Source organism: Ascaphus truei, unplaced genomic scaffold (genome assembly GCF_040206685.1).
Source record: "Ascaphus truei isolate aAscTru1 unplaced genomic scaffold, aAscTru1.hap1 HAP1_SCAFFOLD_2036, whole genome shotgun sequence".
Lineage (NCBI taxonomy): Eukaryota > Metazoa > Chordata > Amphibia > Anura > Ascaphidae > Ascaphus > Ascaphus truei.
Genome location: NW_027454944.1, coordinates 21,756 through 32,819, shown reverse-complemented (window position 1 = coordinate 32,819; position 11,064 = coordinate 21,756). Strand labels below are relative to the sequence as shown.

Below are 11,064 nucleotides of genomic sequence, written 5' to 3'. Positions count from 1 at the left end.
TACATGGTTACATTAAAGGAACAGGGTTATACAGAATACATGGTTACATTAAAGGAACAGGGTTATACAGAATACATGGTTACATTAAAGGAACAGGGTTATACAGAATACATGGTTACATTAAAGGAACAGGGTTATACAGAATACATGGTTACATTAAAGGAACAGGGTTATACAGAATACATGGTTACATTAAAGGAACAGGGTTATACAGGATACATGGTTACATTAAAGGAACAGGGTTATACAGAATACATGGTTACATTAAAGGAACAGGGTTATACAGAATACATGGTTACATTAAAGGAACAGGGTTATACAGAATACATGGTTACATTAAAGGAACAGGGTTATACAGAATACATGGTTACATTAAAGGAACAGGGTTATACAGAATACATGGTTACATTAAAGGAACAGGGTTATACAGAATACATGGTTACATTAAAGGAACAGGGTTATACAGAATACATGGTTACATTAAAGGAACAGGGTTATACAGAATACATGGTTACATTAAAGGAACAGAGTTATACAGAATACATGGTTACATTAAAGGAACAGGGTTATACAGGCAATTCCCAGACATTTCATGGGCAGAGAGCGTTTTAAAATTGGGTACAGGGGATAAAGGGCTTGTGAGTTTCAGATTGAAATAGAGCAGCTTTAACGGCAGCGATCGGCAGCGAACGGCTCACACCCTCCGGCTGTGCCAAACGCTGACCGCTTTGGGGCGACGCAGATGTACATTGGGGTGGTTGAGATTCACAGCTGCTGCTGGGAGATTATATGGGAGATTAGGCTGCTCCCGCCTCCCAATCGCACAAGGTCGCACACAGCAGGCTCTGTCAGGGGAGCTCAGCAACTCGCTCTGTGCCGTACACTCCACAACCTACTGTGGGGAAAAAGTGAGTGTCAGCCGTGAGTGCAAGGGCCTGTGAGTCTGTGTAACTGTGTCTGTTCATACAAGTGTCTGAGTTTTGTGTTATTGCGGCATGTAACTATCTCTGAGCTTTGTGTTTGTATCAGAATTTTGTGTGTCTGAGTTTTGTGTGTGTCAGTCTCTGATATCCCTGGAGAGGTGTGTGTGTGTGTATGTGTGTCAGTCTCTGATCTCCCTGGAGAGGTGTGTGTGTGTGTGTGTGTGTGTGTGTGTGTCAGTCTCTGATCTCCCTGGAGGTGTGTGTGTGTGTCAGTCTCTGATCTCCCTGGAGGTGTGTGTGTGTGTGTGTGTCATCAGTCTCTGATCTCCCTGGAGGTGTGTGTGTGTGTGTGTGTGTGTGTGTGTGTGTGTGTGTGTCAGTCTCTGATCTCCCTGGAGGTGTGTGTGTGTGTGTGTGTGTCAGTCTCTGATCTCCCTGGAGGTGTGTGTGTGTGTATGTGTGTCAGTCTCTGATCTCCCTGGAGGTGTGTGTGTGTGTGTGTGTGTGTGTGTGTGTGTGTGTGTCAGTCTCTGATCTCCCTGGAGGTGTGTGTGTCAGTCTCTGATCTCCCTGGAGGTGTGTGTGTGTCAGTCTCTGATCTCCCTGGAGGTGTGTGTGTGTGTGTGTGTCAGTCTCTGATCTCCCTGGAGGTGTGTGTGTGTGTGTGTCAGTCTCTGATCTCCCTGGAGGTGTGTGTGTGTCAGTCTCTGATCTCCCTGGAGGTGTGTGTGTGTGTGTGTCAGTCTCTGATCTCCCTGGAGGTGTGTGTGTGTGTGTGTGTCAGTCTCTGATCTCCCTGGAGGTGTGTGTGTGTGTGTGTGTGTCAGTCTCTGATCTCCCTGGAGGTGTGTGTGTGTGTATGTGTGTCAGTCTCTGATCTCCCTGGAGGTGTGTGTGTGTGTGTGTGTGTGTGTGTGTGTGTGTGTGTGTGTGTGTGTGTGTGTGTCAGTCTCTGATCTCCCTGGAGGTGTGTGTGTCAGTCTCTGATCTCCCTGGAGGTGTGTGTGTGTCAGTCTCTGATCTCCCTGGAGGTGTGTGTGTGTGTGTGTGTCAGTCTCTGATCTCCCTGGAGGTGTGTGTGTGTGTGTGTCAGTCTCTGATCTCCCTGGAGGTGTGTGTGTGTCAGTCTCTGATCTCCCTGGAGGTGTGTGTGTGTGTGTGTCAGTCTCTGATCTCCCTGGAGGTGTGTGTGTGTGTGTGTGTCAGTCTCTGATCTCCCTGGAGGTGTGTGTGTGTGTGTGTGTGTCAGTCTCTGATCTCCCTGGAGGTGTGTGTGTGTGTGTGTGTGTCAGTCTCTGATCTCCCTGGAGGTGTGTGTGTGTCAGTCTCTGATCTCCCTGGAGGTGTGTGTGTGTGTGTGTGTCAGTCTCTGATCTCCCTGGAGGTGTGTGTGTGTGTGTGTGTGTCAGTCTCTGATCTCCCTGGAGGTGTGTGTGTGTCAGTCTCTGATCTCCCTGGAGGTGTGTGTGTGTGTGTGTGTGTGTGTGTGTGTGTGTGTGTGTGTCAGTCTCTGATCTCCCTGGAGGTGTGTGTGTGTGTGTGTGTGTGTCAGTCTCTGATCTCCCTGGAGGTGTGTGTGTGTGTGTGTGTGTGTGTGTCAGTCTCTGATCTCCCTGGAGGTGTGTGTGTGTGTGTGTGTCAGTCTCTGATCTCCCTGGAGGTGTGTGTGTGTGTGTGTGTGTGTCAGTCTCTGATCTCCCTGGAGGTGTGTGTGTGTGTCAGTCTCTGATCTCCCTGGAGGTGTGTGTGTGTGTGTCAGTCTCTGATCTCCCTGGGGGTGTGTGTGTGTCAGTCTCTGATCTCCCTGGAGGTGTGTGTGTGTGTGTGTGTGTGTCAGTCTCTGATCTCCCTGGAGGTGTGTGTGTGTGTGTGTGTCAGTCTCTGATCTCCCTGGAGGTGTGTGTGTGTGTGTCAGTCTCTGATCTCCCTGGAGGTGTGTGTGTGTCAGTCTCTGATCTCCCTGGGGGAGGAGGGGGGTGGGGTGTGTGTCTGTCTGTCTGTCTGTCTGTCTGTTCCCCGTCTTCTGATCACTGAGCCCTTATTGGTTGGCAGCTGGTCACATGATGCTGGCCGTGGCGCTCACACTCTGCTCTGTGCTGGCGGCTCTGCTGCTCCTGATTGGCTGGCGCGTGCGCACAGAGGGCGCGTGGGCTCTGTGGTGGCACGATCATTACCTGGAGCGGCTGCGGGACTTCCTGACGGGCACGAGCCGCCCCGTGCGGATCCTGCAGCACGTGCAGCGCGCGGCTAAGCACAGGGACGCGCACAGTGTGCTCTGTGCTGTGGATTCATACTGCTCTCGTGTGGAGTGGGCCATGAATGTGGGAGACAAGAAAGGTAAGAGGAGATGGCTCCCCGTACCCCCCGTGCTGGGACTCCCCGTACCCCCCCCCCCCGTGCTGGGACTCCCCGTACCCCCCCCGTGCTGGGACTCCCCGTACCCCCCCGTGCTGGGACTCCCCGTACCCCCCGTGCTGGGACTCCCCGTGCTGGGACTCCCCGTACCCCCCCGTGCTGGGACTTCCTGTACCCCCCCCCCCCGTGCTGGGACTCCCCGTACCCCCCCCCATGCTGGGACTCCCCGTACCCCCCCCCCCCCCGTGCTGGGACTCCCCGTACCCTCCCCCCCCCCCGTGCTGGGACTCCCCGTACCCCCCGTGCTGGGACTCCCCGTACCCCCCGTGCTGGGACTCCCTGTACCCCCCGTGCTGGGACTCCCCGTACCCCCCCCGTGCTGGGACTCCCCGTACCCCCCCGTGCTGGGACTCCCCGTACCCCCCCCGTGCTGGGACTCCCCGTACCCCCCCCCGTGCTGGGACTCCCCGTACCCCCCCCCGTGCTGGGACTAACCGTACCCCCCCCGTGCTGGGACTCCCCGTACCCCCCGTGCTGGGACTCCCCGTACCCCCCCCCCCCGTGCTGGGACTCCCCGTACCCCCTGTGCTGGGACTCCCCGTATCCCCCCCCCGTGCTGGGACTCCCCGTATCCCCCCCCCGTGCTGGGACTCCCCGTACCCCCCCCGTGCTGGGACTCCCCGTACCCCCCGTGCTGGGACTCCCCGTACCCCCGTGCTGGGACTCCCCATACCCCCCGTGCTGGGACTCCCCGTACCCCCCCCCCCCCCCGTGCTGGGACTCCCCGTACCCCCCCCCCGTGCTGGGACTCCCCGTACCCTCCCCCCCGTGCTGGGACTCCCCGCCCCATGCTGGGACTCCCCGTACCCCCCGTGCTGGGACTCCCCGTACCCCCCCCGTGCTGGGACTCCCCGTACCCCCCCCGTGCTGGGACTCCCCGTACCCCCCCCGTGCTGGGACTCCCCGTACCCCCCCCGTGCTGGGACTCCCCGTACCCCCCCCCGTGCTGGGACTCCCCGTACCCCCCCGTGCTGGGACTCCCCGTACCCCCCCCGTGCTGGGACTCCCCGTACCCCCCCCGTGCTGGGACTCCCCGTACCCCTGCCGTGCTGGGACTCCCCGTACCCCCCCCGTGCTGGGACTCCCCGTACCCCCCCGTGCTGGGACTCCCCGTACCCCCCGTGCTGGGACTCCCCGTACCCCCCGTACTCCCCCCCCCCGCCCCCGTGCTGGGACTCCCCGTACGCCCCCCCCTGTGCTGTGACTCCCTGTACCATACACCCCAGCTGTGACTCCCTTCCCCCCCCCCCCCCCCCGCTGTGACTACCTTCCCCCCCCCCCCGCTGTGACTCCCTTCCCCCCCCCCGCTGTGACTCCCTTTCCCCCCCGCTGTGACTCCCTGTACCCCCCCCCTGCTGTGACTCCCTGTACCCCCCCCCCCCGCTGTGACTCCCTGTACCCCCCCCCCGCTGTGACTCCCTGTACCCCCCCCCCGCTGTGACTCCCTGTACCCCCCCCCGCTGTGACTCCCTGTAAACCCGCCCCCCCCGCTGTGACTCCCTGTACCCCCCCCACCCCCTGCTGTGACGCCCTGTTCCCTGACAGGTCAGATCCTTGATGCGCTGGTGTTGGATATTCGCCCCCGCTGCGTGCTGGAGCTGGGCACATACTGTGGTTACTCGGCTGTGAGGATCGCCCGCCTGTTACCCCCCGGGGCGCGACTTGTTACCATAGAGATGAACCCTCATTATGCCCAGGTGGCCAGAGAGATCTTTGAATACGCAGGGCTGGAGGCGCAGGTGGGCGGGGCTGGAGGCGCAGGTGGGCGGGGCTGGGGGCGCAGGTGGGTGGGGCTGGGGGCGCAGGTGGGCGGGGCTGGGGCGCAGGTGGGCGGGGCTGGAGGCGCAGGTGGGCGGGGCTGGGGGCGCAGGTGGGTGGGGCTGGGGGCGCTGGTGGGCGGGGCTGGGGGCGCAGAGCTGGGCACTCACCCACAGCCGGGAGGGCAGCAGGCACAGCTGTGACAGGGACTGTGACCCCTCTGTCATTGTGCTGTCTCAATACTTTATTCTTCCTCCATTATCTGAATCTCCTCTTCTCTTCTTCCTCCTCTCCGCCCCCTTATCTCTTCACCCCCTTATCTCTCCGCCCCCTTATCTCTTCACCCCTAGCTGCTCCCCATCTCTAGTGATTTCCCCATTCCTGCCTCCCCTCCTCACTCCTACACTCAGGGGGAGCAGCCAGTGGGGGGCGCCATGCAGCCCTCCCCCCATCGGAGGTGGCGCCTGCAGGAAGCTCTTCTCTTCACCACCCTGCACTGCCTGCAGCTGCCCCTGCAGCTCTTCTCTCGTGCCCCCCAAAACCCACTGCCCCCCTCCTTCCCTCATACTCCAGAGGAAACAGCAGAGCGACAGCAAACAGACGGGGGTCTGTCCTGCAAGGTGAGGCCCCCTTACACTCCTCACTCCTAGTACAGGGGGGGTGGGGCAGCATGCTTCAAGGACCCGCCCTCACGCTGTGGTACGGTGAGGCCACGGCCCCGCGTTGTGACGGGGAGGCCCCGCCCCCGCGTTGTGATGGGGAGGCCCCGCCCCCGCGTTGTGACGGGGAGGCCCCATGCCCACGTTGTGACGTCAGGCCCCGCCCCTGCGTTGATTTCAGGCCCCATCCCTAGTGTTGTGACGGGGAGGCCCCGCCCCCGCGTTGTGACGTCAGGCCCCGCCCCTGCGTTGTGACGGCGAGGCCCCGCCCCTGCGTTGTGACAGGCCCCGCCCTCGTCTTGGCGCTTAATGTGGTTTCCCAGAACAGACAAGCTGGAATTTACACCCCAGAAAATACAATATTTAACTAGCGAGTTTAGCGCTAATGTTATCAAGAGAATGTAGAGGTTCAGTTAGGCATATATACACCGTGCAATAAGCATGTATCTGCCCCCTGCAGGGGTGGTGTGTGTATGTGTATCTGCCCCCTGCAGGATGTGTGTATATGTATGTATCTGCCCCCTGCAGGGTGGTGTGTGTGTATCTGCCCCCTGCAGGGTGTATGTGTATATGTATGTATCTGCCCCCTGCAGGATGTGTGTATATGTATGTATCTGCCCCCTGCAGGATGTGTGTATATGTATGTATCTGCCCCCTGCAGGATGTGTGTATATGTATGTATCTGCCCCCTGCAGGGGTGGTGTGTGTATGTGTATCTGCCCCCTGCAGGGGTGGTGTGTGTATGTGTATCTGCCCCCTGCAGGATGTGTGTATATGTATGTATCTGCCCCCTGCAGGGTGTATGTGTATATGTATGTATCTGCCCCCTGCAGGGTGTATGTGTATATGTATGTATCTGCCCCCTGCAGGGTGTATGTGTATATGTATGTATCTGCCCCCTGCAGGGTGTATGTGTATATGTATGTATCTGCCCCCTGCAGGGTGTATGTGTATATATGTATCTGCCCCCTGCATGGTGTATGTGTATATGTATGTATCTGCCCCCTGCATGGTGTATGTGTATATATATGTATCTGCCCCCTGCAGGGTGTATGTGTATATGTATGTATCTGCTCCCTGCCGGGTGTGTATGTATGTATCTGCTCCCTGCCGGGTGTGTGTGTATGTATCTGCTCCCTGCATGATGTGTGTGTGTGTGTGTGTGTGTGTGTGTGTGTGTGTATCTGCCCCCCGCAGGGTGTGTGTGTGTGTGTGTGTGTGTGTGTGTGTATCTGCTCCCTGCAGGGTGTATGTGTATATGTATGTATCTGCCCCCTGCAGGGTGTGTATGTATGTATCTGCTCCCTGCATGATGTGTGTGTGTGTGTGTGTGTATCTGCCCCCCGCAGGGTGGGTGTGTGTATCTGCTCCCTGCAGGGTGTGTGTATGTGTGTATCTGCCCCCTGCAGGGTGTGTATGTATCTGCCCCCTGCAGAGGGGGGGGGGTGTCTGTCTGCCCCCTGCAGGGTGTGTATGTACAGCGGGTTCCGTTCCAGGCCGTCGCCATAAAGCGGAAATCGCCATAAAGCGGGGCCCTTTGAAAACAGAGATGCAGAGCTGTAAACCGACTGTTTCGCTGACAAATGTCACCAGACAAGGAGTTGCGCACGCGCTAAAACTGTCGCTTAGTGACAGCCGCTTTCTTTGCTGCTGTGCACGTCATGCCGAAAATGTCTGATTTGGAGAGGGTCAAGGCGGGTGAGAGTGAAAAATACGTAAAGAAACAATTCATTCCACAAGTTTAGAGGCAAAAGGCAAGATGGAGACGGAGAATAGGACAAACCATAGCATACGTCCCATGGAGACGATTCAGGCGCTGGGAGGGAACGGGGTGGAGGTTGGAGAGAAGAGCAGCAGAGACGCTTCTTCCTCTGTAACCGGAAAACAGCGGGAGGCCGAGGATTAGGAAGGGACAGAGGGGATTTATTTGCAGATAGCTTCCACCTTGCCCATGAAATGAAGGAGAGGAGCGATGAAGTGTGGGTGTCAGACATTTGTAGTGAAAGAACAATGCGCGTGACTTCCTCCAGGAGTTCAGCGGAACGCGTGGGAGCGCAGAAAGCGTGTATGCGTGTTTAGCCAGGGTTGGCGATTGGAGAGCCGTGAGCATCAGTGTCCAGGAGGAGCACATTGGTCAAGTGAGGAGGTAAGGACCGTGCTGTAATTGTGACATGGCTGTTTGGGGTCAGTGGGGGTGGTAGTAAAGAAAGCCGGAATTTTAGGCTGGAGGTCAAGGACTGGAGGTCAGTAAAATGCAGGCTGAGAGAAGCAAGACGCGGCTGGAGCTCGCGAGGGAGGAATAACGGAAATTACATTACGGGCAGATCAACAAAGGAGAGATGAAGGCATCATTTACTAAAAACCGTTCCGTGTATAAGGGGTGAATGAAGTGGCCGTATAGATTCTCCATCCTATGTAGGGACCGACCATCCCTCCTTCTCTCCAAGGTGGAGATGTTAATGGGTTCCACCGCAGACCTGATTCCTCAGCTAAAGAAGAAGTTGGACATTGACACGTTTGACCTGGTTTTCATTGACCACTGGAAAGCCAGCTACCTCCCTGACACCAAACTGCTGGAGGTGAGTGAGGACTGGCAGCACCCTGCGCACCTCCGCGCCGCGCTTCTCTCGTGTACCCTCCACGCCGCGCTCCTCGTGTACCCTCCGCGCCGCGCTCCTCGTGTACCCTCCGCGCCGCGCTCCTCCCTCGTGTACCCTCCGCGCCGCGCTCCTCTCTCGTGTACCCGCCGCGCTGGAGGAGGAGCCAAGCCTCCGTAACGGGTGACATTTGCTTGGAAGCGCCTCTATCCCACATTGACAGCAAATACAGTGTCACTATTTTTGTGCCCGCTCTTGTGCCTCCCCTTTCCGCCTGTGTGACCCCAGTTTTACCCATGCCAGGAATGTGGGTTGCTGCGGAGCGGTTCGGTTCTGCTCGCGGATACGTGATCTGCCCTGGAGCCCCAGACTACCTGCAGTATGTGCGGAGCAGCCCACGGTACCAGAGCCAGTACTACCCGGCCCAGCTGGAGTACCTGCAGGTAGAGGACGGCATGGAGAAGTCAGTCTTCCTCGGATGATGGACACGTGGCAGCATTACACCATGACCAGGAGACAGGCCACGTGTAGCTCACCATCCAGCAGGCCACGTGTAGCTCACCATCCAGCAGGCCACGTGTAGCTCACCATCGTGGTGCGCCGGTCATGTGACACCATGTGGTGTGTGACAGAGGGGACAGTGTCACCGGGGCGACAGGCAGGAGGAAGCTATGGTCCATGTGTGTACATATGTACAAGTACAGACATATACACATACTAGAAAGACAGCACTTTCTAATATATACAGAGTTCTGTGTACCTATAAATATAACACACAAGCCTCTAATACAGAGATACCCAGGGCTCTGCCTGATATACACTCTGATACATTGGCAAATGTCATAAAAACATTGTGTATCACAGGCACAACCAGGAGGGGTGCATAGGTGCACCCCCAAAATATTACAGAGGCCCCACGCTCTTCCCCACAGCAATGAAAGCGACTGCCGGGGAGAGAACGGGCCTCTGTACGGGAGCCCCCCCCCCCCCCCCCCCCCCGATTCGAAGCCAGGGGACGAGGGCTGGCAGTTAAGTGAAATACCCGGACAGATTGTAATTTACCCCAAAAAAAACCTTTGCACCCCCAATATGAATTTCTGGTTGCGCCCTTGATAACACGAGCGGGTTCATTCCCTGGGGTGGGGTGTATGAGGAGCCTGCTTTGTTCTGTATCCTGGAGGTGGCTGCACCCTACTTCGGCGCTTCAGTGCGTTGTCACAGCGTTGTCTGCCCTGGGGGGCCCTTGCACGATGACATACACCCCTTGATATTTAGGTGAATAAGTCTCCCTCATGACTCGGGAGCTGGGTAGTCCTGCAGGTTTGCACTGGCCCCGAGGGTACCCAGAGTGAAGATAACCCTCCTCCCGCAGTGCACATACAGGTTATTTTCTCACGACCTATTGTTCCCGTTCAGATCTGGAGATAATGAGGTGAAAGTGCCGTGTTTCCTAATAAAACTCCTGTTCTCTCGGCTGCTGCGGTGAGGTTTTGGTCACTCCCTGTGAGGCTGCGGCCGGGGGAGAGCTCGCGTGGGAGGGGGGGGGGAGAGCTCGCGTGGGAGGGGGGGGGGAGAGCTCGCGTGGGAGGGGGGGGGGAGAGCTCGCGTGGGAGGGGGGGGGAGAGCTCGCGTGGGAGGGGGGGGGAGAGCTCGCGTGGGAGTGGGGGGGGAGAGCTCGCGTGGGAGGGGGGGGAGAGCTCGCGTGGGAGGGGGGGAGCTCGCGTGGGAGGGGGGGACCTCGCGTGGGAGAGGGGGGGACCTCGCGTGGGAGAGGGGGGACCTCGCGTGGGAGAGGGGGGAGCTCGCGTGGGAGGGGGGGGGAGCTCGCGTGGGAGGGGGGGGGGAGCTCGCGTGGGAGGGGGGGGGAGCTCGCGTGGGGGGGGAGAGCTCGCGTGGGAGGGGGGGTCTCGCGTGGGGGAGGGGGAGCTCGCGTGGGAGAGGGGGAAGCTCGCGTGGGAGAGCTCGCGTGGGAGGGGGGGAGAGCTCGCGTGGGGGGGGGGGAGAGCTCGCGTGGGAGGGGGGGGGGAGAGCTCGCGTGGGAGGGGGGGGGGAGAGCTCGCGTGGGAGGGGGGGGGAGAGCTCGCGTGGGAGGGGGGGGGAGCTCGCGTGGGAGGGGGGGGGAGCTCGCGTGGGAGAGCTCGCGTGGGAGGGGGGAGAGCTCGCGTGGGAGGGGGGGGAGAGCTCGCGTGGGAGGGGGGGGAGAGCTCGCGTGGGAGGGGGGGGAGAGCTCGCGTGGGAGGGGGGGGGAGAGCTCGCGTGGGAGGGGGGGGAGAGCTCGCGTGGGAGGGGGGGGAGAGCTCGCGTGGGAGGGGGGGGAGAGCTCGCGTGGGAGGGGGGGAGAGCTCGCGTGGGAGGGGGGGGGAGAGCTCGCGTGGGAGGGGGGGGGGGAGAGCTCGCGTGGGAGGGGGGGGGGAGAGCTCGCGTGGGAGGGGGGGGGAGAGCTCGCGTGGGGGGGGGGGAGAGCTCGCGTGGGGAGGGGGGGGAGAGCTCGCGTGGGAGGGGGGGGAGAGCTCGCGTGGGAGGGGGGGAGAGCTCGCGTGGGGGGGGGGGGGGGGAGAGCTCGCGTGGGAGGGGGGGGAGAGCTCGCGTGGGAGGGGGGGGGGAGAGCTCGCGTGGGAGGGGGGGGGAGAGCTCGCGTGGGAGGGGGGGAGAGCTCGCGTGGGAGGGGGGGGGAGAGCTCGCGTGGGAGGGGGGGGGAGAGCTCGCGTGGGA

The 11,064-nt window shown here is 59.7% G+C and overlaps 1 pseudogene; it reads left to right on the top strand.

The window, feature by feature from the left end:
* Positions 1 to 670: 670 nt before the first annotated feature.
* Positions 671 to 9,826, top strand: LOC142477177 (catechol O-methyltransferase A-like; annotated as a pseudogene).
* Positions 9,827 to 11,064: the final 1,238 nt, after the last annotated feature.